Raw genomic sequence first — 25293 nt, 5'->3', positions numbered from 1 at the left:
CTAATGACTGGATAACAAATTTTTTTGCAAGCCAGGTGATTGATTTGCAGAGCAAGTAATTGCTTACAGCAAAGTATGACCTTAAGATCACTAAGTGAGTTTATATATTAGAAGTAGTTCAAAGAATTGAGTGACATTGATATGATAACATATCAACACTTGTAAAAACATTTTCTTAGGACTTGTAAAAATTAAAAATTGAGAAAAACATTTGATGCTAAACTCTTATCTCATTTTTATAAGATGCAGTATTTAACAACAATTGTGTGTACTAATTGTAAAAAGTTACATGTTTAGTAATCATAAACATATTTTGTATTATTGGAATACCTCATCATTACTAGTAAATATAATAATTCTCAATCTAGAAAATGGAAATTTAAAATTAAAAGATATTTTCAATGAAGAGAAATATAATAGGATGATCAATAAAATACAAACATAAAAATACATTAAATTAGGATGAACTCTTGAGGGGTGGGGATGTGGAATGGAGTTATAAGTGTGAAAAGAAAAATAAATTACATAAAATGTACTGAAGGTAAAGAAGAGGTCGTATGTTTTGTAAATGGCTGATAACAGGCATAATTGCTATGATAACTAGATTTCATTGGATTCATTTGAAAGAGTTACTTGCTGTGTTGTTTAGTCACTAAGTTGTGTCTACTTGTATTCAACCCTGTGCACTGTAGCCTGCCAGGGTCCTCTGTCCATGGGATTTTCCAGGCAAGAACACAGGAGTAGGTTGCCAGGATCCAGGGGATCTTTCTGACACAGGGATGGAACCATGAGGTCTGCATGACTGGGCGGGTTCTTTACCAGTGAGCACCAGGGAAGCCCGCAATTTCCTCCATATTGGAAAAATGACATTTTAAAGTACAGTGACTTTAAAATGTCATTTTTACAATATGCAGGAAATTTCATCCTTTGGAACTGCTTAACATAAGACAAAAAAATTTAAATGTTAACCTAGAAATATGCAAGAGGGTAAATAATATTTCATATATGTGAACAAAAACATCTGATTTATTCATCAACCTCCTACTGGAGGCCTTCTCCCTTTCTAAAGATTTTGGCTGTATTGTTCTTCCAATCTTTGCTTTTAGTTTTTTGTTTTCTTACATAGAGATAACTAAAATTCCTTTTTCTTTTTTGTGGAACGATCTTACATTGTGCTCCTGAACACCTATCTCCTAGGGCACCTTCTATGACTGGAAAGAAAAACTGTTCTGTTGGTTTGCTTGGTTTGGTTTGGACTGCTTTGGTCGCTAAGGTTTTGGACTATGGTTTAATCAGTAATTACTGTCTTCCTGAAAACTGCAGAATGCTTTTAGGGATTTAACAAGGAGAACCATGGACTCATGGTCAAGGAGCCTGCAGGTGGTACAGGTGAGAACTAGAGTGGAAGAAGGAGGGCAAGGACCAGATGGAGCCTCTGGATAAACCCATTCTGGTAAGTGCCCAGGAGAGGACAGTCAAAAGAGGAAGCACTTGGAGGAGCAGAGTCGAACACCCAGTTTGTCTCTGAGGGGAAGCCTTGTGTCCCTGCGTCCACAGCTCTGACTCACTGGTCTTGCCTGAGACCCAGGACATTACAAGTGCCTCTGAAGGCAACTCCTGGCAAAGCCCCCAAGACACCATAAGCCCAGAGGGGACACCACCCCATCCTGAAAGGGTGATGGAAAGGAACTGGACTAGCAGAGAAGGGGTATTCTTACTACTAGAACAACAAAGATGCTCATGTTGTCTAAGCTGTGTTCTTCTTTTCATATATTGCTTTGGGATAAATTTCCAGGAGTTGGATTATGGAACATCTTTCTGGTTTCTCATACATATTGTATCATTTTCCCAAAGAGTTAGGGCAATCTGCTATATTAGTGGCAGGAGAGTATGCTAAATTCTTAAAGTTCTTGCTAACTTGGTATGTGTAAAATAGTACCTCAAAATTTCCCAAATTTGCCTGGACCTTGTGATTTTGCGGGAGGGGCTCCATATAATCTCCTATAATTAGTAAAGTATTCCTTCCAAAGTTTTCCTTTGAAGATTTTTCAAATATTTCATTCTTGCCGCTCTCTGCTTAAACCAGAAGCCTCAATGAAAGAGTCAGCTTGCACGGTTTTGGTAAACTTTGTTAACTTGGTCTAATTTAGGGAAAAGATAGGATGAATGGCAAAATACTTCTTATTTTTAGTAACTAACTGAACAGTTAATTCAGAAAAGTTTAATTCAGAAAAGTATGAAAGCAACCTACTTAAGTGAATATAAAAGTTACACAAGAATAGTAATGTATATGCTCCCCAAACTATTTAGAAATGCCTGTCTTATAAAAGAAATCTATTTTATTAACAATGATAATTTGTTTTACCAGAGTATTTTGTGGTAAATTAATTCATCATGTCACTTGTTACTGAATCTTATTGTATAGTGTGTTAGATGCTAATGAGTATGATCCCTGCTTTCAAGGAATTCATGGTGGGAGAAATGTGGCAATAAACAGACCAGAGTGAAATAATGTATACAATTGTGAGAGCTCAAAGGACAGAGCCACTAATTCTCCTTGGGCAAATCTGAAAGGAGGCGATGGTTAAACAGGATCTTCAAGGATTAGTGGGAGGAAGCCCAGTCAAAAGGCAATGGGAAAGACCAGAAACCCCATTGAGAAACAGGGAGCTGAAAAAACACAAGAGATGGCCCTTTCTTTCTTTCTTCCCACTTCCTGCCCAGGTAGAGAGTGGAAAACTAGACGACCTTCTGAATGTACAAAGTCTCTACTCCCCACCATGAAGTACATTATAATCCACAGTTTCCTGTTTCTGCAGCTCAACTAGGATTTACTTTCCCCCAGTGCAGTTATCCTCCTAGAGGTTTTAGGAGATGTGTGGCCTGGGGAAAGTGATCTGCTTCAAGCAAGAAGACATCCTTGGGGTACTAGCATTTTAAAAAGGAAACTTGTAAGCTCAGATGAGTCTTAAAACTGTAGAAGTGTGCAGGGCAGGATTCTTTTAGCTGAGAAATTTCCAGACCCCGCCCCCCCCCCCGCCCCCACCCCGCAGTGTATTTCAGTTGAGCTTCTCTTTACTTCCTTGAACAGTGTAAGAAGAGGAGGCAGCAACTAGGTCACCATATTCTGACAGTTTTCTCTGGGTCGAATTATCTCGAGCTAGAAATCTCACGTTGTTGTAAAAGTGTCTGTTTCTGTGTCATTTCTCTTCCTGAAGTTGTCAGGGCTCTAGCCTTCCAGGAGCAATGAATGAGAAAGATTCCAAAGATTCTTAAGAATCAGCTTCCAGCCCCTGGTAGCCTCCCCACTCACATCCCAACCCATGCCACCTGAGTATTGTTTAGCAGTTTTGGCATAGAAGCTCAAGTTTCTTGAAGAGATGAGGATTCAGTTGATAACTCAGAGCTGGGAATCTGTTCTGAGGATTTGGGTTTTTTTTTTTTAATAGCTTAAAAGAGACTCCCAGGTGTGGGACAGATGAAGGAAGTCAGAGCCATCCCAGATACGAGGCCCATGTCAGCTGCACACTCCTGTCAGCACATTAAGAGCAGCCGGAAAAGAGCCCCATGTGTTGATGACCTTGGCTGCAGCTTCAGTCTGAGTCCTTCCTGAGTCCATTCCCCTGACTAGCTGCCCCTGCCCGTGTGGATGTCTATCCATTTAACCAGAAGTAGCTCCACCTCGCCAGTAATTCCTTGGCCTCGTCCCCAGTTGGCCTGATGAGTCCAGAAATTTTACCATCAACATCTATTCATTTTATCTCATCTTTATCAGTTATGGCAAAGTCTGATGACCACACCTCCTCCAAACTCCTTACAACCACATCTAAGCCATCATAGATGAACAGAATTGGGCCAGGTTTCATTCGGTCTTCATAAAATGGAAAATCCATCTCCACTTGCTGTAGCAAAATGAGCCTCTACATCATTGTTTCTTAGAATGTGGCCCACAGACCTCAGGAATAAGAATCACCAAGGAAAGTTGATTAAAATGAGGCTTCCTGGGCCACACTCTCAGAAATTCAGATTCACTAAGAGTTAAAGTGAAGCACAAGAGTCTGCATTGTAAACAAATCTTAGAAACCACGCTTCCTCTAATCACATCGGTGTCTTCTCAGAAGGACTCACTGGGCAGAAAACCTAAAACCACCATAGAATTCTTTAGCTCAGGCCCAAGCATGCGTCTTTCTGGCTGATGGATCACCCCAGCAATGTCTCAAGAACAGCTTACTGGAGAATTAGCCCAGTGAGTCCCACCCTAAGTGAGGAACCCTGGTGTTGATTCTGCCACCACCCATACTGATATCAGACAGGCCAGGATCTTGTCAGGTACGAGCACATGACACCCCACCCAAGTCTTAGGAGCCACACTTCATTGAAGAGGGAGGAATCGGATGGCTTATAAGCAGCAGTCCATCTAGGTCCCCTACTGCCCCACAACCTGGGTCGGGGGCAGTCCTGCCCTCTGACCCAGCCATGGGGACAGAGCCTCAGACACCACTCCTAGGTTCCTGTTTGCCGCACCCTGAACACCCAAGTGATCCATTGGTGCCTTCCTTCTCACAGGGCCCAGGAGATGAATTTTACTTTCACAGCCTTCACTCCTTTGGCGTGTTCACATCCTGCATCAGTTCCAGACCATTACTTCAAAGCTGCCTTCTCTCAAGCCCTCCATCACCACTCAGGAGACTCTGACCTGGGGAAGGCACGCGGAGCACTGTGTGCAAAGCGTGGGCACTGAGGGCTCCAGTGCTGACCACGGGTTTCCAATTTGTTCGTAAGTTTCCTTTGTTGCTAATTGTGCACATGCGTGTGTGTGTGTTTGCTGTGTGCTCAGTTGCTCATTCGTGTCCAACTCTGCAACCCCATGGGCTGTAGCCCACCAAGATCCTCTGTCCACAGGATATTTTTTTGTTGCTAACTAGTACTGTAATTCGGAGAAGGCAATGGCACCCCACTCCAGTGCTCTTGCCTAGAAAATCCCATGGACGGGGGAGCCTGGTAGGCTGCAGTCCATGGGGTCGCTAAGAGTCAGATATGACTGCACGACTTCACTTTCACTTTTCACTTGCATGCATTGGAGAAGGAAATGGCAACCCACTCCAGTGTTCTTGCCTGGAGAATCCCAGGGACGGGGGAGCCTGGTGGGCTGCCGTCTGTGGGGTCGCACAGAGTTGGACACCACTGAAGCGACTTAGCAGCAGCAGCAGCAGTACTGTGATTTGCTGCTACTGACAATACACTATAAAAACTTCCTTGATAGCTACACATGTAGTGTAGACAATACACTAGGCATGTATTTAGTACTTCAGTGTGCAAGGGGTTCTGCAAAAAAGCTTTAGGATTGCTGCTTTATTGTTTTTATAATGAATGCTGTGAGTACTATTACACAGCTGGAGAAAGACAGGGATTGAGAGATTGAATAAGTCAAGAAAAATCACACGGTCAGTTGTGGCAGGTGCATTTGGTATCCAGATAATTTGACTCCAGAACTCAAGTTCTGAATCATGGTGCTACTGCGTTGGCCAAAATGTTCATTTGTTAAGATATTATGGAAACACCCAGAACTTCCCTGGTGGCCCAGTGGTTAAGACTTTGCCTTCCAATGCAGGGAGTGTGTGTTCCATCCCTGGTCAAGGAGATAAGATCCCGCATGTCTCGAGGCCAAAAAAACCAAAACACAAAAAACAGAAGCAGTCACTTCCAGTGAGGTGGATGAAACTAGAGCCTGTTATACAGAGTTAAGTAAGTCAGAAAGAGAAAAACGTATTATACATTAATATTGGACATTAACACATATACAGAGAATCTAGAAAAATGGTACTGATGAACCTGTTTGCAGGGTAAGAACAGAGACGCAGACAAAGAGGACACAACCGGGGAGGAGGGGGTGGAGAAGAATGCAGAGAGTAGCACTGAAACATATACATTACCGTGCGCAAACCAGCTAGTGGGAAGTCACTGTGTAACACAGGGAGCTCACGCCATGCTCTGTGATCACTTGGAGGGGTGGGATGGGAAGGAGGGTGGCAGGGAGGTTCAAGAAGGGGACATGTGTAGACCTCGGGCCGATTCATGTTGTGCGGCAGAAACCAACAAAACATTGTAAAGCAATTATCCTCCAATTAAAAAAAATATAAGCAGTGTTGTAACAAATTCAATAAAAACTTTAAAAAATCAATTTTATGGAAAAACTCCAGTGAACTTTTTGGCCAGCTCAATACATGCCTTCCCCAGGTACTTTCTCAGTAATGCATGTCTTCTTTTCAAGTTGCCACTTGCCCAGCCCCCTGGCTCTCTGGGTCCTGGGACCGAGCTTCTGAACAGAGTTGGTTCCTTCAAGGACTCTGCCTTTCTGGGCCTGCCCCTCTACCACTGCAGAAACACCCATGAGAACAGGCCTCCACCTGGGTCCTGCTCATGGTTTGTATCCCTTAATTGCTTCCCACCTGCCTTTTCAGGCCTGGCCCCAGAACTGGATTTACTGTCCATTTGCAGATAGATTTGCCTTCAGACCTGACATGTGACCGTGTCTCACTGGAACACAGTGGATGGCTCATATGAACTATGGTTTGCACTGGCCCCTTTTATTTTGCTGTTTCTGGCTTCTTTGAGTAAATACCACACCCAGGAAATTCCACTCTCTGAAACATGCCCCCTGTTATAAGCTTCCATGGGGTGTCCATACTAGCTTATGGCCAGGATGTCAGGCCTCAGACAGTGGTTAGTGTATATCCAGAATATGTTTGTGCCCAGATCATTTCACCCTCAAGGTAAAAAGGGCCTAGGGGTGGCTATAGCCCCAGGGTCTGGATGGCAGACACATGGTAGAGGTACTTGACCTATTCTGTGCCTTGTTACCCATTTACCAAATCTCTCTTGAGCAGCATCGACAGGAACATAGGAAAAATGCAAAAAATAGCTTGTCCAATTTCTATTGTTTTCCATGTGCTCTGGGTGGGGGAGGAAATTAGAGGAAGAGAGAATTTCTACAACAGTTCTCTATGTATTGTTCATGGAGATAGTTTTTCATCAACAAGAATTTGCATGAATGAAGACTTTCAAGAATGAATTCTTCTTAAGAGACAGATGTAGGTCATTTCTAGAAGGTCTTCTAACACCAAAACTCTGCACCCTCCTTGTCTCCAAGCCCTGGTTATCTCTCTGCCACATTTTTATCACGTTAGGAAGTTAGCACATCCTGACAGATGATAAGAGCACGGGCTTTAGGGGCTGACAGTTAAGTTCAACACACATATATTGCCTGCACTAGGTTTCAAGTAAGACAGAATCCGTCTCCTTGTGACCTTATAGTCTGGTGTGGGCAACACTTGAACAGGTAATTTCAACATAATGGGCAAGCTATGATGAAACTACGCAGAGTGCTCCAGAGGCAACCATCACCTACTAACTGTGTGTCCTCGGGCAAATGGCAACCTCTCTCAGAGCTCCAGTGTCTACAAATATGAAACTGAATCAAAGTTCCTATTGCCTAAGGATGGCTCTGAGAACTGAATGTGATAACGTTTGTAAAATACATGACAGTGTTTTACACACAGAGGGCATGCCGTAAATGGTGTCCATTAGGCTGTCGAACAAGGCCAGAACCCAGAGTTCTTGTTCTTTCTGTGCCTGGCTGAGTGTGTCTCGTTCTCCCACTACAAACTGAATTATCACACGACCCTATCACGGTAGTAATTTTAACAATAACCCACTGTAATACTTGCCCTTGTTCACCGGAGAGACTGGACAAGAAATGATGACCATATTAGCACAAATCCACAATTGCAACTTGAAAAACATCTCAAAGAACGTTCTGTGCTCACAGTGGGTCTGGGCCACTGTGAAATGTCTACATTTTTCTACATAATGAAATGTCTACATTATCACTGTAACTTTTTCCTCAGCTTTCCCCTGTCTGCTGCAAATCATTAGACTAAAGATCTTCTCTCTGTTTTGTCTGTAGCAGCCTTCTTGTGGCTTCGTCTAAGGGTCACATTCAGGACAGCCTCGTGTAGAAGAGGTCTCCAAGGTTGTATGCTTTAGAGGCCACTGCCAAAATAACTTCAGAGAGTCATCCATGTACTGGACACTGGTCCTTGATTAGGTCTTAGGGGTCTCTTTTTTGATGTTAACAAGTACGCAAATATATGGCCTTTGGTTGGTTTTTTCCTCCTGACGACATTTGACTATGTTAGAGAAAAGTTGGCTTAAGGACATGCTAGTAGGCTTTACTTATGTATTTATTTATGTATTTTAATTTTATTTATTTATTTTTTAATTTTATTTTTTTTTCCCATTTATTTTTATTAGTTGGAGGCTAATTACTTTACAATATTGTAGTGGTTTTTGCCATATATTGACATGAATCAGCCATGGATTTACATGTATTCCCCATCCCGATCCCACCTCCCACCTCCCTCTCCACCTGATCCCTCTGGGTCTTCCCAGTGCACCAGGCCCGAGCACTTGTCTCATGCATCCAACCTGGGCTGGTGATCTGTTTCACCATAGATAATATACATGTTTCAATGCTGTTCTCTCAAAACATCCCACCCTCGCCTTCTCCCACAGAGTCCAAAAGTCTGTTCTGTACATCTGTGTCTCTTTTTCTGTTTTGCATATAGGGTTATCATTACCATCTTTCTAAATTCCATATATATGTGTTAGTATACTGTAATGGTCTTTATCTTTCTGGCTTATTTCACTCTGTATAATGGGCTCCAGTTTCATCCATCTCATTAGAACTGATTCAAATGAATTCTTTTTAATGGCTGAGTAATATTCCATGGTGTATATGTACCACAGCTTCCTTATCCATTCATCTGCTGATGGGCATCTAGGTTGCTTCCATGTCCTGGCTATTATAAACAGTGCTGCGATGAACATTGGGGTGCATGTGTCTCTTTCAGATCTGGTTTCCTTGGTGTGTATGCCCAGAAGTGGGATTGCTGGGTCATATGGCAGTTCTATTTCCAGTTTTTTAAGGAATCTCCACACTGTTCTCCATAGTGGCTGTACTAGTTTGCATTCCCACCAACAGTATAAGAGGGTTCCCTTTTCTCCACACCCTCTCCAGCATTTATTGCTTATAGACTTTTGGATAGCAGCCATCCTGACTGGCGTGTAATGGTACCTCATTGTGGTTTTGATTTGCATTTCTCTGATAATGAGTAATGTTGAGCATCTTTTCATGTGTTTGTTAGCCATCTGCATGTCTTCTTTGGAGAAATGTCTGTTTAGTTCTTTGGTCCATTTTTTGATTGGGTCATTTATTTTTCTGGACTTGAGCTGCAGGAGTTGCTTGTATATTTTTGCAGGATATAAAATTAACACACAGAAATCCCTTGCATTCCTATACACTAACAATGAGAAAACAGAAAGAGAAATTAAGGAAACAATACCATTCACCATTGCAACAAAAAGAATAAAATACTTAGGAGTATATCTACCTAAAGAAACAAAAGACCTATACATAGAAAACTATAAAACACTGATGAAAGAAATCAAAGAGGACACAAACAGATGGAGAAATATACCGTGTTCATGGATTGAAAGAATCAATATTGTCAAAATGGCTATACTACCCAAAGCAATCTATAGATTCAATGCAATCCCTATCAAGCTACCAACGGTATTTGTCACAGAACTAGAACAAATAATTTCACAATTTGTATGGAAATACAAAAAACCTCGAATAGCCAAAGTAATCTTGAGAAAGAAGAATGGAACTGGAGGAACCAACCTGCCTGACTTCAGACTCTACTACAAAGCCACAGTCATCAAGACAGTATGGTACTGGCACAAAGACAGAAATATAGATCAATGGAACAAAATAGAAAGCCCAGAGATAAATCCATGAACCTATGGACACCTTATCTTTGACAAAGGAGGCAAGGATATACAATGGAAAAAAGACAACCTCTTTAACAAGTGGTGCTGGGAAAACTGGTCAACCACTTGTAAAAGAATGAAACTAGAACACTTTCTAACACCATACACAAAAATAAACTCAAAATGGATTAAAGATCTAAATGTAAGACCAGAAACTATAAAACTCCTAGAGGAGAACATAGGCAAAACACTCTCTGACATAAATCACAGTAGGATCCTCTATGACCCACCTCCAAGAATATTGGAAATAAAAGCAAAAATAAACAAATGGGACCTAATGAAACTTAAAAGCTTTTGCACAACAAAGGAAACTATAAGCAAGGTGAAAAGACAGCCCTCAGATTGGGAGAAAATAACAGCAAATGAAGCAATAGACAAAGGGTTAATATAAAAAATAGTAGGCTTTATTTAAAGCATTACTGTAAACTTGTTTTCTCAGTTCTTTGATTTCCTCCTATTTCTTCACTGAGAAAGTCATCTATCAGATGACCATTCCTAATGGATGCTCTTTACTCCTAGAAGTCATCATCTTATGAGCTCATGGCTTGGGGGAATGACTGACATAGGTGGTTAATATCATTGTGGTTAAAAATTGGGGTGCCATTTTGTTAGCTTTATAAATGTTTGAATTATGCTTACTAATATAAATATCATGCATTCCTATGTGTCTGCCATGAATTCCTCAAGATACCTAAAATGCAGTCTACACCAAAAATCAAATTATTACTACAGTAACATTAGTCTAATAATGACCCCTAGTAACCCTTACTCAGAGGGCAGAACCAAGAACCAAGAGAGTAAAACAAAAAGTCAAAGAGAATTATTCTCTGGCTTTCAAGCCTAATGAGTCAGCCAAGCTGAATGTCAAAACTGCTTTGGACTGATAACTCCTTTGTGTTTTCCATTTTCACCCCATTTGAGCCGAAATGCCTGAACTGTTGTCTCGTGCCTGTCCCACCATTGTATCTTAAGAGTGTGTGGGCAAACTACTTGTCTCTATAGTTCCACAGGGCCACAGTTAGAGAGGGAGTGTGCCCTAGAAGCCCCATCAGAACCTGATTTAGATGATTTTTTTTTGGGGGGGGGGGACTTTTGAGTTGATACTTAAAAGGGATAGGACCCTTGGGAAACTTTGGAGCAGGTACAGGTATTTTGCGTGTGAAACATGTGGATTGTTGTGGGGGAGAGGGTGGACTGCAGTAGTCAGAACTCTACCCCAGTGTCTTTCAGTCTTGTATAATCAAATAATCTGCCTCTTTAAGTGCTGGTGGAAACTAAGAATGTGATTATATCCCCATGATTATGTTAAATGTCAAAACAGAGATTGTTCAGCTGGGCCTAATCAAGGAATTACATGAGCTGTGTACAAGCAGAGAATGGTCCCTGGCTGACTGTCCTCTGTCTGACCTCTGTCCTACCTCTGTCCTATAACCAGGAGGAACTGCCTTCTGCTAATAACATAAATGAGCTTGGAAGCAGGTTCTTCCTTGGTCAGGCCTCCAGAAGAGCATGCCACCAGTCAACATTTTGATTTCACCTCTGTGTGGTTCCCAGGAGTGGACCAGCTCTGCTTTCCAGACTTCTGACAAACAAAACTGTGAGCTAATAAATGGGTGTTACTTGAAGATACCAAGTTTATGGTGATTTATCACAGAGCAGTTGGAGAAGACTCTTGAGAGTCCCTTGGATTGCAAGGAGATCCAACCAGTCCATCCTAAAGGAAATCAGTCCTGAATATTCATTGGTAGGACTGATGCTGAAGCTCCAATACTTTGGCCACGTGATGTAAAGAGCTGACTCATTAGAAAAGACCCTGATGCTGGGAAAGATTGAAGGCAGGAGGAGAAGGGGACGACAGAGGATGAGATGGTTGGATGGCATCACTGACTCAATGGACATGAGTTTGAGTAAGCTCCGGGAGTTGGTGATGGACAGGGAAGCCTAGCTGCTGTGGTTCATGGGGTTGCAAAGAGTCAGACATGACTGAGCGACTGAACTGAACTGATCATAGAGCATGAGAAAACAAATACAGTCTCTAAGTATGTGTTGACCATGTACAATGTTAAATATGCCTTTCTGTAACTGAAGTCAATTATTAATTCATATTAATTTCTCATTGTCTTATTAGCTCTGATGACAACAACTAACAACCGTATATTGCTTCTTTCAGACTCAATCAGATCACATGTTTCTGTGTCCTTTGAGTTCCCAAGGACTCTAATTCATTATATTTATCATGGTAATGGAACTGAGTGAAATCAGAATTCTGTAGGTGGTAAGTTTCACAAGAGACGTAGATGATAACAGAACATGCATGCACATGCTCAGTTGTGTCTAACTCTTTGCCACCCATGGACTGTAGCCAGCCAGGCTTCCCTGTCCATGGAATTTTCCAGGCAAGAATATTGGAGTGGGTTGCCATTTACATGGCAGGCCAAGAATGATTGATGCAGACAGACAGACGGGTTGACAGGCACTGTAAGTCACATGGGTATGGGAGACAGGCTAGAGGTTAAGGCCAAGAGAAGATGTTTCAGTGATTCAGTATCCAGTCTAAGATATTAGAGAAATGAAGACTCAGGGACATGAGCAAAGAGCCTGCAAAATTAGGACCCAGCCTAAGAAGACATCAAGCTTCAGGCTCTAGACCAGAGGTCCAGGAAGCAAGCTAGCAGAGGAAACATGAGATTAGTCCACTCCCAACTTATCTCGGCATGGTAAGAAGTTATACAGGAAAGGAGGAACCTATGACCCACATAGCTGGGGGATCAACAGATAGACATTTATCAACACGGGTAAAGGTTTTTAAAATGTGGTTCTTCCCTCCTACACTATTGGTGGGAAAGTAAATTAGTGCAGCCACTATGGAAAACAGTATGGAGGTTCCTCAAAAAACTAAAAATAGAATTGCCATATGATGCAGCAATCCCACTCCTGGGCATATATCTAGACAAAATGGCAATTTAAAAACATACATGCACCCCATGTTCATAGAAGCACTATTTACAATAACCAAGCCATGGAAACAAACATCCATCAACAGATGAATAAAGAAGATGTGGTACATGTATACATATATATAAACACAATGGAATACTACTCAGTCATAAGAAAGAATGCAATAATGCCATTTGCAGCAACGTGGATGGACCTAGAAATGACTGTACTAAGTGAAGTCAGAAAGAGAAGGACAAGTACTTTATGATATCACTTACATGTGGAATTCAAAGTATGACACAAATTAACTTATCTATGAAACAGAAAGAGACTCACAGACATAGAGAATAAACTTGGGGTTGCCCAAGGATAAGGAGTGATAAATTGGGAGTTTGGGATTAGCAGATGCAAACTACTATATATAGGATGGATTAAACAATAAGGTCCTACTATATAGCATAGGGAACTATATTCAGTATTCTGTAATAACTTATATGGGAAAATAATTTGAAAAGGAATGATATATGTATATCTGAATTTCTTTGCTGTGCAAGAGAAACTAATACAATATTGCAAATCAACTATACACTGATAAAGTAAATTGTATTTACTTTATTTACCTGCATTAGTAGTAACAGCATCACCTGGGAATTCATTGGAATTACAAATTCTCCAGCCTGGAGACCTAAGGAAACAGAAACTCTGAGGTAAGGCTCAGCATCTGATGTGTTAACACAGCCTCCGGTCATTTCGATGCACAATGAAGCATGAGAAGCAGCAGCGGTGCCCTCAGCCTTCCTTCCCACTAGCGAGCATCCTGAAAGCCACAGGACCAAGCCCCCAGCCTAGCTTCCTCTTTCCCCATGAGCCAGCTTCCGCTGTTCTCACAGGAGATCCTCTGTCAGGACACGTGGGAAGGCAGCAACAGTCAAAATGCTGTTCATTTTGCTCTGCAACTTGGATATATCATAAAGCAGATTACTGTTGAGCTGCATATATACCTATTAATTCAAGACAAGTTTGCAATAGATTATAAATTATTATTGTGGGAATAAATCTAAATTAAATATGTTATAGAAGAGAAGGGAAAAACAAACAGTAACTTAATATAGCCAGGCACAAAAAATGGAAAACCAAGCAATGAGAACGACTTCGGGTAATCCTCACCCTTGAGGATGGGATATCTCACATGAAAAAGATTTTAAAATATAAGTGTTTCAATAGTTCTTCTGAATGAAGAAAATTGTTTTTGATACATAGATGAGATAAGAAAATCTTGAGTTAAAAATCACATATTAGGAGTGAGAGGGAGTGTGACAGAGTTTTGTGCTTATTTAGGGGCAGTAACTGAACATCTACTCCCTTTATCATCCAAGCACTATTTATTTTTATTTCTTTCAGAAATGACAGTTACTAACATGCTTTCATTAAGTGTCTCCTTGACTTTTCCGTGTGAAAATGTATTTTCCAACTTGTAATCCAGAACTTTTTGTCATTATTCCTACCCCTAAGTCTTCATGGTTTATTGTCAGTTTGCAGCTGGCCACATGTTATGAAAATTTTTCTAGAACTGAAACACATCAACTGCAGCTCATCTTAACTTATAATACCATTTCCTGAACAACACTTAAGTTATTCTCATTATCATGGTCTTTTGTAATCATTCGTTAAAGATATGAACAAGAACAGATAGAAAGGGAGAAACCAAGGACAGGTGAAGGTCTTTTTAAAAATAAACACAAGATTTAAAAAAACAAAACAAAACCAACAACTTAGAATGATAGCTGGGATTTGACTGTCAAAAAATAAATGTGAATGAATCAAACAAAGTAGAATATTCCTTCTTTATCTTCTGTCCAGGGATGAAGGAGTATGTGGCTAGCTGGAGACTACACCCTTTCTGAGGAAGTATTTTTCTGCTATTGTTCGGGTACTCCTTCTCTAACTTCCTTACATCAGCCAAAAAGAATTACAGAATCTTCCCAACTTGGACCATTTATAGAAACAACAGGATTTTGCTCTTGTTCCCTTTACATTAAAGTACCATCCCAGGTGGAAGCTTCCCAGGTGGCTCAGTGGTAAAGAATTCACCTGCCAATGCAGGAGACGCAAGAGACGTGGGTTTGATCCCTGGGTCGGGAAGATCCCCTGGAGAAGGAAATGGCAACCCACTCCAGTATTCTTGCCCGGAAAACTCCATAAGCAGAGTAGCCTGGCAGGCTACAGTCCATGGGGCTGCAAAGAGTAGGACACAGCTGAGCACACACACACACACACACACCATCCCCATACTGATTTTAATTCTGGATTTCAAAATACAGCATTACATATAGTGAAGCACGTGTGCATCTAAGATCATTGCATTTTGAATCGAGATAAAAACAAAAATGACAGCCCCTGACATCCAAAAGTTTACCTTTTCCTCACAGTGAGGCCATGTTATTCTATTAGATGTGGATCTCTCTCACAGAACATCAACCTCAGGCAAGGTTACGCCAAGATCATAATAAAATGAGACCAAATAAGGTCTCTACATAATTTTTTCTAAGTACGAACAGAAATAAAGGCACTGTATTACCTGAAAATGCCAAACATCTCTTTGCTTGGCCAAGATGACTGATTGCTACTTATTAGGCCAGTGACAACTCTATCCTCAGTCTAAACTCCCCTCTCTATAGGTAAGATTTGTTGATGCCCAATCATAGAATTGCTCTTGCTTTCTTACATCATATGACCTGGAACAAACCCCCATCTCCTTAGAGTCTCCAAATTACCTAACCCAAGTCCCAATCATGTAGTACCATCCTAACACCCATTCACTGAGGTGCTCCATCATTCCCCATGATATATGTTCTCCCTCTCTGCACTGAGTAATAAACCCACCTTGTCTAACTAAAGGTGCATTCTTATTTTTGTTCACAAACAACAGAAATGCATTTCTCACCATTTTGGAGACCGGAAGTCTGAGACCTCGGGGCCAGCATGGTTGAGTTCAGGTGAGGGCCCTCTTTCAGGTTGCAGACTGATGACTTCTACAGTGCTCACCTGGTGGAAAGTGGAGTTCCAGGTGCATTCTTGTATGTTATTTTAATTTAAAAAGACAAAAGCCTCTTTATGAGTATGCCTGGGCTTCCCAGGTGGCATTAGTAGTAAAGAACACACTTGCCAATGCAGGAGACATTAGAGACTCAGGTTCGATCCCTGGGTCGGGAAGATCCCCTGGAGGAGGTCATGGCAGCCCACTCCAGTGTTCTTGCCTGGAGAATCCCCATAGATAGGGGAGCCTGGCAGGCTACAGTCCATAGGGTCACACAGAGTCAGACATGACTGAAGTGACTTAGCATGCATGCACAAGGATGCCTATAACCCTTTAATACAAGTTCTGGAGTGGATCTGGATTTAATGATTGATACAGCAGCGAATCTGATAGCCACTGCTCTGGGCCAACTCAGTTGTTAATTTCTGCCTGTGTGCTCAGTCGTGTCCGATTCTTTGTGACCGCACGGACTATAGCCCACCAGGATGGGATTTTCCAGGCAAGAACACTAGAATGGGTTGCCATTGCCTACTCCAGAGGATCTTCCCAACCCAGAGATGGAACATGAGTCTCCTGAGTCTCCTGTATTGCTAGGCGGATTCTTTACCACTGCACCACCTACAAAGCCCCCGGTTGTTACTTTCACTGCGCTTAACCCCTTGAGAAGTCAAAGAGTATCAGTGATTTGGTCTACATATTATTTATAAGTCTAGATTTGGTCAATTTAGAAATGGTTATTTAAAAAGAGAAAAGAAAACTCTGTATTTTACTAATGATCAAAAGCTAACAAAAATCATACTTAGATAACTTTGACCAAGCAGATGATAAGACCCTCTATTCTTGAGCACTTACTGTATGCAAATATTATACTAAGTGCTTTGTACACTCTTTAGCTCATCTAAAACTCAATAAATTTGGAATACCTTTGAGTCACAGAATATCCAATTAAAAGTGGTTTAAATAAGGAAGAAAATTACTGTCCACATCACTCTATGATGTTAACACCGACTCCTCTGCTCACCGCCTTCTGGGAGCTCTCCTCAGCGTGTCCATGGCGGCTCTTTAGGATTGCAGGTTGGCTACAGTAGTATCGGGCTTCAGCACAGGAAGTGAAAGTAGATTCCTAGCATTAATTTTTAATAGAGATGAACTGTTCCTCCCCTTGATTTCCCTCTCAGGTTCCATGGGCCAGGACTTGGTCATGCGTCCAGGCCCTTGCTATAAGGGCAGCTGAGAACATGAGCATCTGGAATGTTCAGCTTTAGTGACTGGAGGTGAGCTCTATTGGCATGGAAGAAAGAAGGAGAGGTAGCTATCAGGTAGGAAGCAGTCAGCGTTCTCGGGTGTTATTAATATCACGATTTTACAAAGCAGGAAACCAAAGCTTAAAGAGGTGAAGTAACTTACCAGTAGGTATTCAGCGAGAATATTTAGTGTATGGAATTTCAAAGCATGAACTTTTTAAGGGTTTGGACTCCGAATAAAATGGACCCAGGTTTGCATCTTAGCTGTGCCTCTTGTTTCATCATTTGTAAAAAGAAATTACTGTACCACCTACTTCATTGAACTATGGCAAAGCCTAAACAGGTAATATATTAATATGTGTAAAGTATTGAGCACAATGTCTGGCCTTGTTATCACTGTTGTCTTCGCTGTCAATCATTATTAGCATTATTACTCCATTCCACTGAGGCTGCCACCCACTGGATGAAATTTCTATATCGGGTCAGAGTCGAAGTGCTCCTCTTTCATCTTTCACAATACCAGGTAAATGGAGTTTAAACTATGACCATATTCTTACCTGGTTTGTGCCTTTCACTCATCTTAACCCTTCTTAGGAGCATCAACCATGTCTTATTCATCTTTACATCTTCAGGCTCTTGCATATAGTATGTGTTCAATAACAGATTTTGAATGAAGCTGTAGGTGAGGATAGAAATAATTCTATACTGCAACAGTTTGAGAACTGTGAGTCCTATTTCTCAACCTGAGAAAAATCACCATTTCCTAGAAAAACATTTGATTATAAATATCTCATGTTGGAAGGTCAAGGGTCAGCAGTGAATAAAAACCACACATTTTTAAGGAAAAATTTTATTCTCCCCATCTGCCCCTCTACCCACACAAACAAAGGGTTGCCATTGTAAATCTTTCATTTTAAACCCTGATGCTCTTCCATTGATTAAAAGTTACACTCATGTGTCAACAAAATTTCAGCCCACAGTAGTTAGTTATTGAAGTCTCCTGAAAAAAATCCATGTGTCTTATAAATTTAATTTCTTACAAAATTCAGGAAAAAACATTCAAAAACTCAGCAATAAAAGAATTTGGGGATAAAAGGAAAATGCATTTCCATAAATATTTCAAATAGAACCTAACAAAAGAGAAATCTTTACTTCTTAAGACTGAATTCAAGTAAGTTTTCGCGTTGTTCTCTTGTGTCTGAGGGCAGTAAACAGCACAAGAATAGCAACAGAGAGTTGACAACATTCATCCTGAGAGCACAGAGACACACAATGGGAAGCAGGCATTTTGGCGGCAGTCAAGACAGAGCAGACATGTTGTCGTCCTCGTCTGCTCTTGATCCACATCACAATCATGTAATTAGCCTCTTTTTCTTTTTGCTAATTTACAGATGGTTAAGACTGTTTTTTTGGACAGTAAAACTGTAACAGTGGTTGATTTCTCTATTGTTGTTATGTTTTACAAAATGTGTGCAGTCAAGCCACTGGCAAATAATAAAATTAGCCAGTGATTCCTTTTTTTCTAATTTTGCACATCTAACTTTACTATTGTGTTTCTTTCATGTTTTTTTCCCACAAGCCACCATTTTTGAAGCTATGTTTTTATATATCAGCTATTCAATAAAGGAACCATGATTCCAGGACTTTGCAAACTCGCAGTGCCCTTCAGAAAGGCAAATATGCCATAAATAAAGTGGAGGATCACTCAGCATTTATACGCTGTTCTGGATTTCAGGAAATATTTTTCAACTACTGATACACCTCCTATGCCTGCTCTTCCACCACAACCTTGTTATGAAAGCTCATTGTTAAGGATTTCATTAAGAATTAATTACTATAAAATAATACTGCTTCTTACAGAAAATGAGAAATACAACAAAACACAAAGAAAAAATAAAATTAAATACAATCCAACTCTGTAGATGGCGAATGCTAACATTTTGGTTTACTGACTTTTTGTCTTTTTTCAAAGAATACATAATACATACACATTCAACTTTTAAAAACATATTAGAAACATACTAATTAAACTTTTGCTTTTACATTAAAATTATAACTAGAATATTTATGGTAATAAATATTTATGAAAAGAAAAATTTTGACTCACTGAATAGTATTTTAAGATAAAGGTTACCATAATTTAATCAATCCTCCACTAGTATGCATTTACACTATTTCCAATTTTTGTTGTTATGAAAAATACTATACTAAGCATTCTTATATATAATATTTCTACATATCTTTAATTATATTATTGTTTTCAAACATTACTAGAATATGAATTTTTAAGGTTCTTTATATGTATTTAAATTTAAAATGCTTAGTATTAATTTTAGAGACATAACCATAACACAGAGAATCAAGATGCCTGTCCAAGTCCTAAAGTAGAAATTATTGGTGCACTTATACAAGGCCCACTTTAAATCCTTGGCACATAATGCATCCAAAAGCTTGACATTTTTTGTTAAAAGCTCCCAGAATGGTACCCATGTTACTCTTTGGCATAAGATATTGCTAGACAGGAAGACACACGTCTGAGATCTTTATCTTCAAGATACCATATCTTTTTATCATACTAAGTGAAATAAATTAGAGAAAGACAAGTATCATGTGATATCACAGAATCTAAAAAAAAATGATACAAATAAACTTATTTACAAAATGGAAACAGATGCACAAAGAAAACAAACTTATGGTTGCCAGAGGAGGGGGAATGGAGGCATGAATTGCGAGTTTGGGGCTGACAGACACACACGACTGTGCATAAAGCAGAGAAGCAGCGAGGGCCCCTGTAGAGCACGGGAGACTACATTTAATATCTCAATATATTACATAAGCACTAAATAGTTGTTATATATAACTATATGCAATTATTAACAATTATTAATTCTATAATAGTCATATATAACATTTACTATAATTCAATTATATTTCATTATATAATTTAATAATATATACTTTAATTATAATTATTAGTTATATAGTAATTATGTAATTCTTACATAGTTGTACTATTATATATAGATATATAGTATATACTAATATACTATATATACTATATATAACAATTATACTATAATTAATTAGTAATTATAGTAATTATGTTTATTATATAACTATATACTATATCTTAAGATATTAAATATACTATCTCAGAGGTTATTATAAGATATTAAATATAATATCCCATGCTATACAGTAGTCCTTGTTGCTTATCTATTTTATATATAGTAATAGTGTGTACTTACTAACCCGAAACTCTCAATGGAAAAGAGTCTGAAAAGGAATATATATATGTATCTAAATCACTCTGCTGCAGTATGCAAGAAACTAACCGTTGTAAACCAGCAATACTTCAAAAAAAGATATCAAATCTTTGTAAACTAAGCCATATTGTAAGGCAGTCCTAATAAAAGTAATAAAAGGATTTTTGAAGTAATGTACACATGTTTTAATAATATGGTAAAAATTAGTATTTTATACTCATATGAAATATGATAGTATAGGAAAAGAAAATACTTAAAACGAAGAGTGACAAAGGTCCGCAGGACCTGACCGACGCCTCCGAGTAACTGCCTGGAGGCCGCCATCTTTACCCACAGACGGTGGGCCTGGGCCGCGCGCGCCTCACCGCCTGTGAGGTTCGCTTGCGGACAAACGGCAGGACTCCTTCAGACTGAAGCAGTCCCGTGTACGACGACGCTACAGTGACTTTGAGTGGCTAAAAAATGAGCTGGAGCGAGATAGTAGGATTGTAGTACCACCACTCCCTGGGAAAGCCTCGAAGCGGCAGCTCCCTCTCCGAGGAGATGAAGGGATCTTTGAGGAGTCCTTTATTGAAGAAAGGAGGCAGGGCCTGCAATAGTTTATTAACAAAACTGCTGGGCACCCACTGGCTCAGAAGGAACGCTGCCTACACATGTTCCTGCAGGAGGAGGCAATTGACAGGAACTACGTCCCCAGGAAGGTGCGCCAGTAGGAGCCTCTCTCACCACTTGCCTTCTGCTTTCCTGCTGAACTGACATTGGTTTTTGCAGGAAGCCTCTCTCTTTGATCTGAAGTTGTCTGCCCATCCCCTGGCCTGATAGACTGTCTGGCATTGTGTCTCTTGGTACCTGACTATACCGCGGGTGCTCTACTAGGATCCTTTTCTCTGAGGAGAGGTGGGAAACCACAGGCAGATGCCCTCTGCTTGGGGTTGGGTAGTGGATGGGGGTATTGGACTGGAAGGCAATTTCTTGGGCATTTACCCATACCAGAAGGCTAACCGGGGGATGGGGTTCTTGTGCTGGTGGGACACTTGGGTACACACTGATCCTGCAAGTCCAGGGGCGTTTTCTTACTCTTAGGTTTAACCAGGAACGCTGAGCAGGGAAAGACCCTGCCTTTACTACCTGCATGAACTTTTTCCTTTAGGGAAGGTGGAAGAGATCCCTGAAACTCTCATTTCCTCTAGGCATTTTCCCAGTTTTCTTTTGCTATTCTTTCTCCCTTGTTGCTTTTCAGGGCAGTAATTTTACAGTGTAAGCAGTTTGTTGTATGGAACAAGGTGTGTGGATTTTTTGAGTCCATCATCTTGGCTGCTTCAGAATCAGAAGAAAGCCATAGGAAAGTCGGGGAGATCCTGTTGCCTAGCCCCTCCTTTGTGGTGCCCCACTCTGGTTGCCTGTTTCTTGCTCACCAGCAGGTGAGTCCGTATGGGCTGCGCCAGAAGCTCTCACTCCCCAAGCCCTTGCTACTTTTATGGGTTAGCTTTGCAGGTTTGGTGGCTTGGGGGCTGGGGGAAACTCACCACGGCCAGATTAACTCCCTGAAGGGTGGGAGTGGATCATTTTCTAGGTACCTCCCAGTGGTAGGGAAGGACATCACCACTCTCTTCCTTCCATTCTCCCTACCCCCTCATCCTATTTAGTGCTGTCACAAGGTAGAAACACATGAACAGACCACACAGTCTGACTTCTGAGTACTTTGAGCTGTTGAATGGGCTTAGGGGCAAGAGGTGTGGCTGCCCTCCCCAGCTTGGTCACAGGGTTATTGAGCTGCCTATACTTGTTTCCCATGGAAACCCAGCATTCTCCCCAGAAGTTGAGCTAGGGTTAGCTGCTGGGCATAGATTTCCTAAATCTTAGAGTCTGAAGCAGCTTCTTGAGGCCGGCAGCTTTCTTGGGCTTCTCTCTAGGAGGTGGTCATTGGTTTGCTGGGGCCCGATGTCTATCCCAAGTTGTGGGATAGGAGCAGGTTAACTGTGGTGTCAAGTCAAAAGTGGGGGCTCTTTGCTTATTAGACTTCCTATCATGGAAGGATTGGAGTTCTTTATATAGTCTTGGGGAAAAGGATTACTGATTCTGACAAGACCCTGAACAGAGAGATTAAGGATTGGATTTTAATATGGGGTTTAAGTCCGTCTAAATGTTGAAGCTCCCTGAGACAAACCAGCTCTCTGGCTGCTGGGCCTGAGCAGCCTCTAGAGAGAGGCTCTGCTCCCTTTCCCACCTTTCCAGTATTGGTGGTGGTGCTGTCTTTTTCATCTGTATCCTCTGTTATTGACTATTTGTTTTTAAAGATTCCTTCTTTCATTGTGCACAAGTGCTGAGAAACTTGAGGCCCCATTTCTGCTGTGTATATACCCTGACTCGGGGCTTTTATTCAGCAACATGTTCATTCTTCTGTCAGACAATGTCATATTTAACTCTGTTCATGTTAAACCACTGTGAAGCCAAAAATAAAAACAGAGAGAGAGAGAGATCCGGAGAACCCACACGGCCCACATCCGGCCCACACTCAGGTCTGTCAATGATGGTAAAGAACATGGAGAAGCTTGAAACTCGCATCCGCAATCATGACCGAGAAATTGTGCAACTTTCATTTGTTAGGGCTTTGTGGACTCCAAAATAGAATTGCTGAAAATGAAAGAAGCAGCCCAGGAACTCAAACATCAAGTGACGGATACTAATAGAAAACTACAACATGAGGGAAAGGAACTGGTAATAGCAATGGAAGAGCTGAAGCAGTGTCAACTACAACAGAGAAATATTTCTGCCACTGTTGATAAATTAATTTTGTGTCTTCTAGTCCTGGAGATGTATAGCCAACTGAGGGACCAGATGAAAACTAAAAGGCATTATCCTGAACTGAAAACTCTGGAACATAGGTAGAACATACCTGTCTGCCTCAAGTAAGCCACTGTCGATTCTGCAAGGTGAGGGTAGACAATATCCCCAAGCCTCGAGAAGAAATTAAGGATGTGTCTATGTTTGATCTCAAAGACTTTCTGGAGAGCATTTGCAACATTCAGACAAAATTTGAGAGACTGCCATGAAGCAAGCTCAACAAAAAAGAAACCTGGATAACATCATCTTGCAACAACTCAGAACAGGAAAATCTAAGAAAGAAGCATCTACAGTTTTTTGATACAGAGATAGAAAGCACTAGCCCCAACTCTGAACAGGATTCAGGAATTCTGGATGTTGAAGATGAGGAAGATGATGAAGAGGTACCTGGGACCCAAGATTTGGCTGATTTCTCTCCTGTTTATCAGTGTCTACACATATTCTGTCCTGGGGGCCTGGGAAACATTTGAGAACTACTGGCGAAAACAGGCTTGTTTGGTGCTCCAGCCTCTGTCTAACATGCATGAAACTTTAGATGGCTACAGGAAGTATTCTAATCAAATTGTTGGCTTTTTTTTCTTTTGTGAAGATCGCATTTTACATACAATGCAGGACTTAGTAAATAGAGCCCACATTGGTGAACTGTGGGAAATGGCACTTTCAAAAACCACTGCAGCACTCCGTACTCACTTGTCTTACTGCTCTGATCCAAACCTCATGTTAGATTTGAAGAACCTCACTATGCTTTTTGTTGACACTCAGCTGTATGGTTTTCCTGTAAGTCAGTTTTTGGACATGTTGCCAGAAATCACAGACCAGTATAGTTAAACTTTGCTAAAGAAGTGGTCGGGTATTTTCAGAAACATACTTGATTCTGACAACTACAGTCCTGAGATGTATAAAAAGATGGTAGGACAATTCCAAGATACAGAGCTGGAAAAGCAGCCATTTCCAAAAATTTCCATTTTTTGAATTTGTGCCAAAAGTGTACAATCAAATTAAAGAATTTATCTACATCTGTCTGAAGTTTTCAGATCTTCATCTGAGCTCAGCTGAAGTTGATGATATGATTCGTAAATCTACAGACCTGTAGCTGACTAGGACTCTAAACAGCTCTCTGCAGAATATCATTACAAGGAAGAATATTGGACTTACTGAGCTTGTCCAGATTATTATCAATACAACACACCTGGAGAAATCCTGTAAGTACTTTGAAGAATTTATCACCAATATCACTAATGTGCTTCCAGGGTCCACGCTACCAAGCTGTATGGCACCATGTCTTTTAAGGTTGCCAGACATGCAGCTGAAGAAGAGATTCATACCAACTTAAACCAGGAAATTGACCAGTTTCTACAGCTGGGTGGCTATGACTGGATGACAGGAGATTTGGGCAGCAAAACAAAACAAGTGATTACCTAGTAGACGTCATTGCCTTTCTACATAGCACCTTTGCTGTGTTCACACAACCTTCCTGGAAAGGTGACCCAGACTGCATGTATGTCAGCTTGCAAGCATTTAGCCACTTCTTTGATGCAACTTTTGCTGGAAGCTGAAGTAAGACAGCTCACCTTGGAAGCATTACAGCAGTTCAACTTGGATGTCAGAGAATGTGGACAGTTGACCAGATCTGACCCAGTGTCTGGGTTCCAGGAGGACACGCTGTAGCTGGCCTTCATCGACTTGAGACAAGATCCTGGAGAATGACACCCAATTCTCCAACAAGGAGGCTTCTTTCTTCTCTTCCTGATTTCTCCTTCCCACCAAGTCAGACACTAGCTAATGAGCATTTAGGTGCTTCAAGTTCAAGGAGGCAGAGGATAATGGCTACAGAAGCGGACTTTGCTATCCTCTGCCATCCCAGGTTAACTTCAAATATCTTTGAAAATATTGTAGAAACTTCCTGATCCATTTCTAGAGGCTCAGAAATGAGAATGCAACTTCCTGACATTACTATTCAGAGCAAAATTATTTTGTGTTGAATCTTCATTCTAGTCAGAGTGGGCGTGCTTCTTTCTTTATTCCTCTGTATGTTCTTTCTCAAGGAGAGATGGCAATCCTTTCAGTTACC

General features: G+C 40.8%; 2 pseudogenes; both read left to right on the top strand.

Moving 5' to 3' along the window:
• The first annotated feature begins 1426 nt into the window (after positions 1-1426).
• Positions 1427-21109, top strand: LOC122705869 (annotated as a pseudogene).
• Positions 21110-21386: 277 nt separating this feature from the next.
• On the top strand, positions 21387-24856 carry LOC122705868 (annotated as a pseudogene).
• Positions 24857-25293: the final 437 nt, after the last annotated feature.

The sequence above is a fragment of the Cervus elaphus genome, chromosome 12 (assembly GCF_910594005.1).
Source record: "Cervus elaphus chromosome 12, mCerEla1.1, whole genome shotgun sequence".
Lineage (NCBI taxonomy): Eukaryota > Metazoa > Chordata > Mammalia > Artiodactyla > Cervidae > Cervus > Cervus elaphus.
The sequence above is the reverse complement of the archived record's forward strand: the minus strand, read 5'-3'. Positions and strand labels throughout refer to the sequence as shown.